The sequence below is a fragment of the Nomascus leucogenys genome, chromosome 11 (genome assembly GCF_006542625.1).
Source record: "Nomascus leucogenys isolate Asia chromosome 11, Asia_NLE_v1, whole genome shotgun sequence".
NCBI lineage: Eukaryota > Metazoa > Chordata > Mammalia > Primates > Hylobatidae > Nomascus > Nomascus leucogenys.
Window position 1 is genome coordinate 104,802,780 of NC_044391.1, and position 14,781 is coordinate 104,817,560.

The 14,781-nt window shown below is 43.1% G+C and overlaps 1 pseudogene; it reads left to right on the top strand.

Annotated features, from left to right (window-relative positions):
• The first annotated feature begins 3,535 nt into the window (after nt 1-3,535).
• LOC100591021 lies at nt 3,536-6,656 on the top strand (annotated as a pseudogene).
• Nucleotides 6,657-14,781: the final 8,125 nt, after the last annotated feature.

Sequence of the window (14,781 nt, forward strand, 5' to 3'; positions counted from 1 at the left end):
ACCAGATGGAAACTTAGATTGACATAAAAAATGAAGAGTGCCAAAAATGGTAAATATGTGGGTACATATACAATACTTTTTTTCTGTCATATTTTAATTTCTATAAAAGGTAATAGCTATTTAAAGCAAAAATAATAACTAGGCATGGCAGGATTTATAACATACATAGAAGTAAAATGTATGAAAATAATAGCATCAATGACAAAAAGGGGAAGATGAAAGTATAATGTTATAAGTTTCTTACACTAGAAATGAAATAGTATATTTTTGAAAACAGACTATGATAAATTGAATATGGATATTGTAAATCTTAGAGCACCCACTAAAAAATAAGACAAAAAGAAATACAGATAATAAGCCCATTGTGGAGAAGAAAATACTCCATCCAAAAAGAAGTCAGAGAAAAAGGGGAAAAATGACCAAGCAGATGGGACAAATGGGAGGCAAATGGCATACAGATAGATTAAAACACAACCATATCAAAAATTACGTTAAATGTAAATGATCTAACACTTTTTAAAGGGCAGAGATTATCAAATTTGATTTAAAAAGCAAGATGCAACTGTATGCTGCTTATAATAAACTCATTTTAAATATAAAGATATGGAAAGATTATAAGTAAAAGTATTTTTCTTAATAAAGCTGGCTTTTATAAAGTAAAATGATAAAAACATTAAACCATACAAATACTAACCAACAGAAATCTGGACAATGAAGTGTTTTGTTTTTGTTTTTGTTTTTTTAAGACTGAGTCTCACTCTGTTGCCCAGGCTGGAGTGCAGTGACGTGATCTCAGCTCATTGCAACCTCCACCTCCCTGGTTCAAGCGATTCTCATGCCTCAGCCTCCTGAGTAGCTGGGACTACAGGTGTGAGCCACCATGCCCGGCTAATTTTTGTATTTTTAGTAGAGATGTAGTTTTACCATGTTGGTCAGGCTGGTCTTGGATTCCTGACCTCAAATGATCTGCCTTCCTCGGCCTCCCAAAGTGCTGGGATTACAGGCGTGAGCCATCACACCCAGCTGAAGTGTTTTAAAATTAGATTGTGGTGATGTTTGCACAACCTAAATTGAATTATACATTTCAAATGAATGAATTGTATGATATGTAAACTATATCTCAGTAAATATGTTTTTTTAAAAAAGAAAGCAGCCAGGCACAGTGGCTTATGCCTGTAATCCCAGCACTTTGGGAGGCTGAGGTGGGTGGATCACGAGGTCAGGAATTCAAGACCAGTCTGGCCAAGATGGTGAAACTCCGTCACTGCTAAAAATACAAAAATTATCCAGGTGTGGTGGCAGGCGCCTGTAATCCCAGCTATTCAGGAGGCTGAGGCAAGAGAATCACTTGAACCCAGGGGGCGGAGGTTGCAGTGAGCCAAGATCGCGCCATTGCACTCCAGTCTGGGCGACAAAGTGAGACTCCATCTCAAAAAAAAAAAAAGAAATAAATAAAAAGAAAGATAGAGTGGCTTTATAAATATCAGAGTGGACTTCAGAACCTTTTAAAAGGATGAAGAAAAACATTTCATAATGATGAAGTAAGCAATTCACAAAAAATAAATAACAATCATTGATGTGTCTGCACTGAATAATATAATTTCAAAATACATGCAGCAAAATTAACTAAATAAAGGAGAAAGACAAATCCATAATTACATTTGGAGATATAAACACTTCTTACCCAATAGTTAGTAAAATAAGTACTCAGAAAATCAGTAAGGATATCAAAGATTTGAACAATGCTATTGACCAACTTGACCTAGCTAACATTTATAGAACACATCACTTAACAAAAGAAGAAATATTTTCAAGTGCACATGAAATAGTCACGAAGATAGACCATATGTTGAGCCATCAAACAAGAATGGGACCACTAATATTTTAAATTCTTGGGGCTTTTTGGATCAAGCATCTTAATCAGATATTGAGTCTCAAGTCCCTGCTGAGTGTCTATGACACTGGTTTCCGCCCTGTTCTTCATGACCCAAGTCCTTCCAGAGGCTGAACTCAGCTTCTGAAGTCCAGGCCCTGCACCTATAGTTCCTGATACTTTCTGCTGATGTCCCTGGCACTGGACTTGCCTGGCCACTAGCCACTGATAGGACTTACTCCTTTTGTTGTTGTTGTTTTATTTTTGAGGTGGAGTTTCACTCTTGTCGCCCAGGCTGGAGTGCAGTGGTGTGATCTCGGCTCACTGCAACCTCAGCCTCCCGGGTTCAAGAGATTCTCTTGCCTTAGTTTCTCAAGTAGCTGGGACTACAGGCACCTGCCACCATGCTCAGCTAAGTTTTGTATTTTGGCTCATGCCTGTAATCCCAGCACTTTGGGAGGCTGAGGTGGGCAGATCACCAGAGGTCAGGAGTTCGAGACCAGCCTGGCAAACATGGTGAAACACAGAACTTACTCCTTTTATCTGCCCCACCTTTATGAGTCCCTAAGCTCTAGTTCTAGCTACCCACAGTCTGACTCAATTATTCATTCAACAATCATTTATTGAGCACCCACTATGTGCCAGGCACAGAGCAAGGTGCTGGAGATACCATGAATAGGGCAGACATGATCCCTTTTCCAAAGTAGATAGTGGCTAGTAAGAGACACAGACAAGCAGCAAGACAATTACAAAACACTGTGATATATCCTATGAGTGAGCAAGTCCAGGGAGCTTTGAAAGCACAGAGATTGAATACCTAATTTGGACTTCAGGTGTAAGAAAGACTTTCTGGTGGAAATAAAATCAAAGCTGAGACCCAAAGGATGAGTAGGAGTTAGCCAGAGGATAGGAAATGTGGTACGTTGTTCTAGGCCAGTGGTTCTCAAAATGCATTTCCAGATCAACAGCACCAGTATCAATTAAGAACCTGTTAGAAATGCAAATTATCAGGCCCTTCCCCAGACATACAGTAAGAAATTCTAGATGTGGGTTCCAGAAATATGAGTTTTAGCAAATCTTACAGGTGATCCTGATGAATGGTAAAGTTTGAGAATCACAACTCTAGGCTGAGGAACAACATGTACAAAGGCATGGAGAAAATGTGGTCTCCTCCAAGCCATACTCAAATATGAGAATGGTGATCCTAGTGCCTATCACAGATGGCAACACCAGACCTAGTTCAATTCTTGTTTAACAGAAAAATAGAATAGGAAAGAACTATTATTTGTTAAACAGAGAGTATACACCAGGCCGTATGCTTCATGTTGTTTCTCTTATCTAATCCTTACTACATCCCTATTATTAATATCATATCCATTTTACAGACATGAAAGTTGAGGTTCTGAGAGGTTACAGAACTTGCCCAACCTCACTCAACTAGTAAGTAGCAGAACTGGGATTTGAACCCAGTTCTCTCTGACTCCGGAACCCAATGAGTTTTCTATGCCAGCCCACTGCTTCCAGGAAAAAGAGTTCAAGACGAAGAGGTTAGTGCATTTCAGCAGCTTCGCTCACTAAGACTCCTGGGAATGGAGCAGGCCAACAGAGCAGCCATTGTTTGATGTCCTGTGACTGCAAAAACTGGCTTTTGGCTTTATTATTATGCCTTTGGAGACGGAGCCCAAAATGAGCAAATTTGCCTTTTAGGTATTAGAGAAGTTCCATATCAGATAATGATTCTGGCTGTGCACTGGAGGAGTACTCCGAGGTCCCCTGGGCCTTAGACCAGAGCAAATCTAGCTCTCTTTTGCTTGCTTATCAGAGGAAAATGTCCTTATATTAACATCCCTGGAAAGAAACATCTGATTAAAGGGCTTGTATACCAGTTGCTACGACATGATAATGATGTATAGTACTGTCAGTCTTTGAATGAAGATGAGAATAAAGAATTCCAAGCGTTCAATGCTTAGCAGCAGAAAGAAGCACTTGGAAGAGGCATGATTAAACTTTTGTCTAGAGCAGTAATGCATGCTATGTGTGAGCAATGTGGGTTGAAGATCAACTGAGGTAAAATTGCAGTGTTTGCCTCTCGAGTGGGCCCTGGAGTGTGCTGGTACTCATTCTGTTTTGTCTGTTTCACGTGTAAAGAGCTGCTGGTCAACCTCGTCTATTTTCATCAGGATGAAAAAATTCACTGTGGCAGGCACCATGCTGAATTGCTCAAACCCTGATGCTCAGCATGTGCTGAGATAATTTTGTTGACGTTTGCACAGAAACTGAGAGTCACCATTGGCACATGAAACACTTCTGCTGCCTTGAGCACGAAATGGTCCCCAGAGGACAAGGTATGTTATGAAGGATGGCCACCCATTCTGCTGTGGTTGTTTTGAGCCTGTCCATGCAGAGTGCTGTAAAATCTGTGGGAACATATTAGTGTTGACCATGTGCAGATGACCTACGATGGGAAGTGCCGGGGTGCTGCAGAAGCGTGCTTTTCTCGTGTCCAGCATAAATCCTTTTTGTTGGATGTCTCTTCTTTCCCAAAGTCAGATTTATTACTCAAAAATATGCTGCCTCGGGCGGGGCAAGGTGGCTCACGTCTGTAATCCTGGCACTTTGGGAGGCCGAGGTGGGCAAGTCACAAGGTCAAGAGTTGGAGACCAGCCTGGCTAATAAGGTGAAACCCCATCTCTACTAAAAATACAAAAATTAGCCGGGCATGGTGGTGAGCATCTGTAGTCCCAGATACTCAGGAGGCTGAGGCAGGAGAATTGCTTGAACCTGGGAGGTGGAAGTCACAGTGAGCCGAGATCGCACCACTGCACTCCAGACTGGGTGACAGAGTGAGACTCCGTCTCAAAAAAATAAAAAAGAAAGAAAAAAAAATGCAGCCTCATAAAGACATCCATGCTTCTAATTCTTCCAATTATCCATTTCAGTCAGCTTGATCAAGAAACACCAGAAAAAGTATCTGAATGGGCAAAAACAGTTGGTCAGCAGATCAGTGTAGACAGTCTCTCCTCTTGTCCCCTGCTCTGAACTACAAGTTTTCTGGCTTTTTGGGCAATGATGATGACACCCTTTCTCAGAAATTGGATAATCTGAGTCTCTCCAAGCAAGGTACATTTTTATCAATGCAGAATTTTGGAAAGACAGAGTACGGCACTAAACCCCAGAAGACCCTGAAGGACTGGTGGGCATGAAGATTATACGACATAGCTCCTCCTCAAATTTGGTGATAAAAGCCTCTTCAGCAGCAGCCCAATGAGATGGATATTCGAGCCAATCAGCATTGGATATCTGATAGCATGTTCGAAAATAACAAGCTGGGCTCGGTGGCTCACACCTACGATCCCAGCACTTTGGGAAGCTGAGGCAGGTGGATCACGGGGTCAGGAGATGGAGACCATCCTGGCTAACATGATGAAACCCTGTCTCTACTAAAGATACAAAAAAAATTAGCCAGGCATGGTGGTGGGTGCCTGTAATCCCAGCTACTCAGGAGGCTAAGGCAGGAGAATCGCTTGAACCCTGGAGGCAGAGCTTGCAGTGAGCTGAGATCATACCACTGCACTCCAGCCTGGGTGACAGAGCAAGACTCTGTCAAAAAAAAAAGGAAAGAAAGGAAGGAAGGAAGGGAGGGAGGGAGGGAGGGAGGGAGGGAGGGAGAAAGAGAGAAAGAAAGAAAATAAGAACTAGCTAAAGCAAAACAACCAGAACCTTGCAAGTAAAAATTACTGACCTGATATGGACTGGGCACAAGATGAACAGTGTTGCTGCTCATGGCAACCACCCAGGCCCTGTAAGCAGTAGAAGGCTCTAGAAATTGAATCTGGACCATGGGGCTTCAGGATAGGCTAATGATCAAACACAGGGGTATGAAAATCCCCTGGGGTTTTTGTCAGACTTGAAACCAGAGCAACGTGCTCAGGATTCTGTGGATTCTTTGGCTTTGCCCAACATCACAGTAGCTTCAGTGGATGGATGAAGCAAGCTGAGGTCATCCTTATATTCTCTGCAAACTCTGAAAAAAATCGAGGCAGAAGATTGTGAGAAAATCAGCAGTATGGAAACTTTGAACTCTGCTGCATGGAAGTGCAGAGTCCTTAAAGAGTCTAAGTTCAGAATTTTGTCTAGAAAAAAAAAATCATGCCTAATGAAAAACTAGTACATCTGCCAGTACTCAGACAATCCAAGTCTCAATCCAGACCACAGAAGGTCAGAGGATGTCACTGACAATGGAAACTGCAACATCAAGATCAGGCAGCGTCCAATGAGTGACAAGACCTGGGTGTACCATTTTGAAGAGAAAGGATCCAGATCTCATCACCATTTCCACAGGAGAAGTAGAAAGTCCCACTCTGACAATATCCTGAATATTGTTGTAGAAAGAGAATATTCTCCCAAGGACAGGCTGCAGCTTTACATCAGCAATAACTACAGTAATTTATGTGGAATAAAAGGGCTCAGGAAATCCAAGCGTACATCCAGAATGCCCATCTCTACAGAGAGCATGCCCGTCCACTTCCGACCATTCCTATGTCCCCGGGAGTGAAGAGGTTTCTGGGATTCCTGGTGTTCTTCCTTCTCATCCTCCTCTTCTGACTCAAAACAAAAGGATGTTTTCTTGAACAATCAATCCCTCAACCCCAGCCACAGAGATACGCCTACTATACAGACGACCTTTCTAGTCCAACACCCTGCCCGCCAGTTTGGTTAGAGGACGACTAAGTTCAAGAAGAAAAGCAGACACAAATGCAAAAACTATTATTTCTTAAGATAGTAGCTGTAGAGATAATGTGTTTAAAATGTAGCATTAACCATCAAAATCCTATCTCTTTTTCTTACATAAAACAGTTGCTAAAATAGTTTAAAGCGTTTTGCCCATGTAAATGAGAAGTCAACTGCTGTTTACAGCATCAGATTAACATTTGAAAGGTGTACTTTCTCCTGTTTACCCTCCTTAGATGGTACCTAACGGGAACGTTACAGTTTTACACAGAGCTTTTGTCTCTGATCCTTAAGTGAATACTCAATAAACTGCCTCGAAGTGATTGGACAGGGGTGTTGATTTTAGAAGATGGAAAACTCCAGCCGCCTCGGTAAAGCAATAGTGTTTGTCATTCAGGTCAGTCGGATTGGCCGAGGTCCTGATTAGTCCATCTTATGAGGCAGAGGGCAAAAATTAGCCACCTCTACTGGGGCTTCCTGGGCAATCTCAGTTATGAGTTAAAGTCCTAGCTTTCCTCTCTCCAGGAATTTAGCCCTCTGTTAGGGATTAACTATGAGTCCAGGGGACTCCAAATTAAATGGGGCTTAAACAGATTTAAGCAGAAAGCAGTTCTATGTATATCTCACCTCTTGGCTGCTTACCCTCCAGCACCCTGCACGTCCTAGATGGCGAGTTTCTGGTAGGTACAGATGTGACCAATTCACCTCTGTGTCCTAGAGGAGGATAGCATTGTTGTACTTATTGTTAACCATGATTTTATCAATGGCTGCACCTTGTTTTGTATCAGGATGGGGCTGAGCACTGTACTCTACACCTGAGGTCAGCAAGCTGCCACCCACAGGAAAAAGCCAGCCCACTGTCTCTTTTGCCAGTGAGCTTTTATTGGAACACACACACACACACACACACACACACACAACACACACACAGTATTTTTGTGATTACAAGAATAGTAATGATAATTACTAAGAAAAAAGAGGCTGGGCGCGGTGGCTCACGCCTGTAATCCCAGCACTTTGGGAGGCCGAGATGGGCGGTTCACAAGGTCAGGAGATCCAGACCATCCTGGCTAACATGGTGAAACCCCGTCTCTACTAAAAATACAAGAAAATTAGCCGGGTGTGGTGGCGGGCGCCTGTAGTCTCAGCTACTCAGGAGGCTGAGGCAGGAGAATGGCGTGAACCTGGGAGGCGGAGCTTGCAGTGAGCCGAGATCGCGCCACTGCACTCCAGCCTGGGCGACACAGCGAGACTTTATCTCAAAAAAAAAAAAAAGAGTCAGACTTTCTAACTTCAACTTTTTGGGCAAACTGGTTAAGGATTCCAACTCTCAGTTTTTCCACTTGTCAGAAGGGGCCAGCTAATAGTAGTCACCGCCTCATGGCGTTGTGTGGAGATTAAATAAGATAATGCAGGTAAAGCATTTAAGCACCTGCAATGGTGCCCAGGAAATGTTGGCCATTACTGTTATTATTAATGTGAGGTCAAGGAAACAGGATAATTGGATGGACCTAATAAAACATGGAAAATGTTCCTAGTAGGCTTGAGTGAAAAAAACAACAACATAGGCCGGGCACGGTGGCTCACACCTGTAATCCTAGCACTTTGGGAGGCCGAGGCAGGTGGATCATGAGGTCAGGAGTTCAAGACCAGCCTGGCCGTGATGGTGAAACCCCATCTCTACTAAAAATACAAAAATTAGCTGGGTGTGGTGGCGGGTGCTCGTAATCCCAGCTACTTGGGAGGCTGAGGCAGAGAATTGCTTGAACCTGGGAGGTGGAGGTTCAAGTGATCCGAGATCGTGCCACTGCACTCCAGCCTGGGCAACAGAGCGAGACTGTCTCAAAAAACAACAACAACAAAACACCACATGAAGCAGTATGTAGACAAATTCTGAGCCTATGAAAAATATACGTGAAATACTTAGTTGGATGGATAGCATAATGTCATTATGAATAATATTTAATGAAATATTTATTTTAATGTTATTACAAATTTCTTTTTCATAAAAAAGGAAAGGGGGAATATAAAAATTAAAATTAAAATATAGGGGAACACCAGAAGCTATTATATATTAAGAAATTTTAAAAACAGCAAAAATAAAGTTGTCCTGGGAATCATGCCTGCAGAGTTGATGAGCTAAAGCCATCTTCAAATTGGAGAAGGACTTTTTTTTTTTTTTTTTTTGAGATGGAGTCTTGCTCTGTCACCCAGGCTGGAGTGCAGTGGCACGATCTTGGCTCACTGCAAGCTCCGCCTCCCGGAATCTAGCCATTCTCCTGCCTCAGCCTCCTGAGTAGCTGGGACTACAGGCGCCCGCCACCAAGCCCGGCTAATTTTTTTGTATTTTTAGTAGAGATGGGGTTTCACCGTGTTAGCCAGGGTGGTCTCAATCTCCTGACCTCGTGATCCGCCCGCCTTGGCCTCCCAAAGTGCTGGGATTACAGGCGTGAGCCACCGCACCTGGCCAAGGACATTTTTTTTTTTTTTAGCATATAAAACCCCTCATTTATCTCAATATTTGGTAATAACATGCTGATAGAAGCTAGCTCCAAGTTGCAGATCAATGTCATTGGGACTGGGAAGAGGCAACCAATCAAGACAGACCAGAGTGAAGGGAACAGAAAACCACCTATGAAATACTGACACGAGTTTATTTTGTATAGTACAAACTCAAATATGTAAAAGTATATATAATAGATATAAATAAACTATAAATATGGATATAAAGGACTAAACAGTAGCTGTCTTTGGGTCAGAAAATCGTAGATGATATCCAGTTTCTTCTTCATGCTTTAGACATTTTTCTACAATGGGTGTGTAATACTTTCAAATTGAGGGAAAAGGGACTTTAAAAACTATTAATTTCTTCCTTTTAAAGCAAGGGATAATTAATGAGAAGATAGCAGGGAGCATGCACAAGCCAGCAATGTCACAAATGTCATAGTGCATGTGATTGTTTATTCTAAAAAGTCCCTGAGTTGGGAGCTAAAAATAGAAAGAGCTAGGGGCAGAACTGGGGGAGGTGAAGCGTCCCACCAGGAGGGTGGTGAGCAGGGCAGACTTCAGTTAGGTACAGGAGTGGGATGGCTTGGAGGGAGGGCAGGTTGGCTCAGGGCTGTCCCTGAGCAGTGGGGGCTGCAGAGGAAGAGGTGCTCCCCGAAGGACCTAGCTTGGAAAGCCTTTGGGGACAGCATTACTTTGGGGAGGGTTGTTGTAAAGGTTTGGGGTAGGAAATGGGTTCAATTTGATCCCAAAGTAAATAGCTGTGTCCTCCCATATCCCATTAGCCTAGAAAGCTGGCTTTTCACTCCCAGAACTGGAACCTGATTTCTGGTCATTTGTAACCTCTGACATCCACACAATTCCTTCCCAAAGAATTCATGTGCCCTCAGGTATGTCCTGAATTGGGTGTTTCTTGCACCAGAATAACTTCTCCACCAAAGTTCCTTCAATCAAAAACTACCCAGTACTGGGCCGGGTGCTGTGGCTCACGCCTGTAATCCCAACACTTTGGGAGGCCAAGATGGGTGGATCACCTGAGGTCAGGAGTTCAAGACCGGTCTGACCAACATGGCAAAACCCCATCTCTACCAACAATACAAAAATTAGCTGGGCGTGGTGGCACACACCTGTAGTCCCAGCTACTTGGGAGGCTGAGGCAGGAGAATCGCTTGAACCTGGGAGGTGGAGGTTGCAGTGAGCCGAGATTGCGCCACTGCACTCCAGCCTGGGCAACAAGAGCAAAACTCTGTCTCAAAACAAAACAAAACAAAAAACAAAACAAAATAAAACAAAAAACTACCCAGTACTTCCAAAATCAAACAGACCTTTGGAAATAGTTTAGCCTGACACTCTCTCGGGTGCAAGTAACAGTGCTCCTCTTAGATATGAAGAAACTAGGACCCAAGGGAATTAGGTGATTTGTCCAGGGTATCTGAGTGGCTGAGAAAGTTATGGTGGGGCTCCCCAGAACCCCTCTCTTTTTCTGTGTATCTTGTTCCATTACCCCATGATGTTCTCTGATAAGAAACATCCTTTGCTAGGATATGTCAATGCGACCTTATGTCCTGTCATAATAGTACTTAACCATTGCACCTTGATGGAATTACACCCACCATTATGTCTTGAGTGAATAATTCTTACTATTTATTGAGAGCTAGGTGCTCGTTTTTAATAAGCTGTCATTTAATTCTTATAATAAGAAAGTATTACTAGATTCTCTTTTCAGACAAAGAAGCCAAGAATCAAAGCAGTTACATAAAGCATACAACATCACCCTTTTGGTGGTACCAGAGCCAGGATCTGAATCCAAATCCAAATGTATATTCTTTCATCGTGTTTTTTTGTTTTTGTTTGTTTGTTTTTTTGGTTTCGAGACAGTCTCGCTCTGTTGCCCAGGCTGGAGTGCAATGGCATGATCTTGGCTCACTGCAACCTCCATCTTCAGGATTCAAGTGATTCTCCTGCCTCAGCCTCCCGAGTAGCTGGGATTATAGGCACGTGCCACTACACCTGGCTAATTTTTGTATTTTTAGTAGAGACAGTGTTTCACCATGTTGGCCAGGCTGGTCTCGAACTCCTGACCTCAGGTGATCCACCCACCTCACCCTCCCAAAGTGCTGGGATTACAAGTGTGAGCCACTGTGCCCGGCCCCAAAGGTAAATTCTTGGCTCTCCATAAAGATACAATGGTGGAGCTGGCCTTGCCAGGAGCCGGTTCTTCGCTAAAGTGTACTCAGCATTCCTTAAAGGTTCTGTCTTTAATATCTTCTTAATTTATTGGGAAAGTATCTTTTCTTCAATTAAAATAGCAAATTTTATGCATCAAGATATTGTATTAGAGCTAAAATTCCTAAATTGTATTAAACCAAGATACTCCCATAGAGTTACTAGGAAAAAATTTTTTACTCTGGGTTTGTTTTTATTTCACGTGACTTTGCAAAGTATTACCATATTATAATACCATATTATAATAATAGATTATGGTAATACTTTGCTAACTCACATCAAATAAAAACAAACCCAGGGTAAAATTTTTATGAGAACTATAAAGCAGAAATCTTTTTGTTTTATTTTCCATTAATACGGCAATTTTCACAAGTCTTGCATTATGAAATATCAACTCTGGCATTTGAATTAAATAAAAAGCAAGATGCCCTCCAACTTCTTACTAGTCTTTGGGACAAAGATCACTCAGAGTTCATCCTGAAAGGTATCTAAATTTAGAGATTTGCTGCTGGAGCAAAACTTTCATGTACCAGCAATAGAACCAGGCAGGCTTTCCAAAATATGTCAGGCATGTGCTTGCAATGCTGTCACAAGCGGGGTCAAGAGGCTCTGTCCCTGTGTGCTGGTGACCTGGGAGCCCTCCTTGTTTTCTAGGCCAGTCTCAGAGCACTCTGGGGTTGGAAGCAAAAGAGACTGTGCAATAGTGAATACAGGTGCTTGTTTTGATCACGAATCAGGCACCAAAAGAAATTAAATATTAAAAAAATATTTGAATACTATATATATGCACATAGTTTTTGGGTTTTGGTGGTTGTTTTTTTTTAATGTGAAAAGGTTACTGAAAGAAATGCAGGTTTCCTCAGTCCATGACTCCTCATTCCTTGGTTGGCAACCCAGAGGCAATCAAATTTAAGCTCAGTTATTTGGCCTTTGAGTGTAGATATTTTAAGAACAGACGCGATTGCTTCTCTCCACCTGGTTGACAATCTCTCTTTAGAGGATAGGATCCTGGATGGGTGTTCGGAAAAGCTGGCTTTGGTTTCTAGGTTTTAAAATCATTTCATTTCTCCAGGGTTGTTCTTCAAATGTATATAATAGAGGTCATATATTCTTTTACTTTTCATTTCTTTCCTTCTTTGCTTCTCTTGTTCTTAAAGCAAAGGACAAATCATAGAAGACATAGAATTGGTGGAGGAGAAGAGAACAACAATTTTGGTTGTTATTGAGCATTTGTTATAACCCAGGCATGAGATATATATTTTTTCTCATTTAATCCTCATAACAATTCTACAAAGTGTTTTTTTTGTTGTTTTTTTGTTTTGTTTTGTTTTTAAGACAGAGTCTCACTCTGTCGCCTGGCTGGAGTGCAGTAGTGCAATCTCGGCTCACTGTAACCTCCGCCTCCCAGGTTCAAGTGATTCTCCTGCCTCAGCCTCCTGAGTAGCTGGGACTACAGGCGCCCGCCACCATGCCCGGCTAAGTTTTTGTATTTTTAGTAGAGACGGGGTTTCACCATGTTGGCCGGGATGGTCTCGATCTCTTGACCTCGTGATCCACCCGCCTCGGCCTCCCAAAGTGCTGAGATTACAGGCGTGAGCCACGGCGCCCGGCCTATAAAGTGTTTTTAGCCCATTTTACAGATGATAAAACTAAGGCTGAGAAAGATTGAGTAATTTACTCGGGGATGTATAGCTACTAGAAGTAAAGCTAAGTTTTGCGCCTAGACTCTTCAACTTTAAAGCTAAACTAGAACACTGAGATTTTAAGTCTTTAGAGGGAAACAGAGGATATGAGTGTCAAATTGCTGAGTTTATGCAAGAGAGTGAAAAATGGCACCACATAGACTAGGGTAGTCCCTGGACTATCAGTGTGTGGAAACTGCTCTCAGATCTGCACTGGAGGTTTTGGGTGGTTGCATTGTTCTGAATGGGTGCTTCAGAGGGAGGCTCTGATGAGCACAGCCCCAGGTGAGATTACTAAATTGATCATTCTTGGGCTGGAGATTGTTGTTTCAGCCTTAACAGATGATTTCTTAAGAAACTGGATGGGGTCTTTCAAGAACAGAAGAGGAGGTCAGCTGCAGATACCCTTGGATAGGTCCAATCCCTTCCCTTCATACCTACTGCAGGATTCCTGGGAGGGCTCCCGAAGCAATCAAGATCACAGGTGGATAAGACACACTCTCAGAAACTGCAAGCAGTTGGAGGGAGAGCAGTGCCAGGCGCAGCAAAGAAAAATCAAGTTAAAGTTAGTGCATGCCTCCTAAGTGTCATGCAGGCAGGCAGCCTTGGAGGCAAGAAACTGGGGATAGTCAAAGCCTGCTGGGTTTCCAGCAGCAGGAATTCTTTTTTTTTTTTTTTGAGACAGAGTCTCACTCTGTCACCCAGGCTGGAGTGCAGTGGCATGATCTCGGCTCACTGAAAGCTCCACCTCCTGGGTTCACGCCATTCTCCCACTTCAGCCTCCCGAGTAGCTAGGACTACAGGCAGCCACCACCACGCCTGGCTAATTTTTTGTATTTTTAGTAGAGACGGGGTTTCACCATGTTAGCCAGGATGGTCTCAATCTCCTGACCTCGTGATCTACCCACCTCAGCCTCCCAAAGTGCTGGGATTACAGGCGTGAGCCACCGCACCCAGCCAGGAATTCTATATGGAGATGAAATCAAATGTCCGTGGGGCAGAATAAAGAGTGTAGCTAGGCCTGGCATCACAGCGGAGGAAGCATGCAGGTATGCCTTACCCCTCTGAAGTCAGAACTCGGGGCTAATGGTGATGACCACCACCTTATCTGCATCTAGATAGGTTTGGTCACACACAAAATCATGAGGCCACTGAGGCACCAACCGCCTGGCACCTCATCAACCTGTGAAGGACAGTTTTAGGGACAAACCAAGGATTGCCACTTCCCTCCCCTCCCCATGAGATGGAAAGGCCCACTTCTTCCCTTAGTTGTGAGGAAGGACACCCTGTGGCAGATAACACCCTTGAGGGAAAAGCTCAGTGAAGGAGTTGGGGGAGCTCACCTTCCAGGTGGCAGATTTCCTTGTTACCCAAATCTCGACACAGAAAAATTTCCAGCTATGTCTTTCCTTCTTGAAATTTAATGCTGGTATCTCTGATCACAAGCTTTGCCTGGTCTAGTGGGGCCATAAGTGGCTGGGCTGGAGTGGGAGTGAGGTCCCAGAAGGACAATTCAAATTTTTCCTGGCGTTTACATAGCTAGGAAGGGTCAGATCGCTTCATCCAGTAGGGCTTCAGAAATGCATCACCTGACCTCACCAGAGAAGAAAGGAGGGAGGGGTGGCCCTCAAGACTGAAGAGGCTCTGGTGCCTGAGCAACTAGTGTATTGTGTTTGCTTTCCCCTTCACTCCACACTCTGGAGAGGGGAGTATTGTGTAGCAGGCTTGCTGAGATGTCAAATACGTTTGAAGGAAAATGGGGTG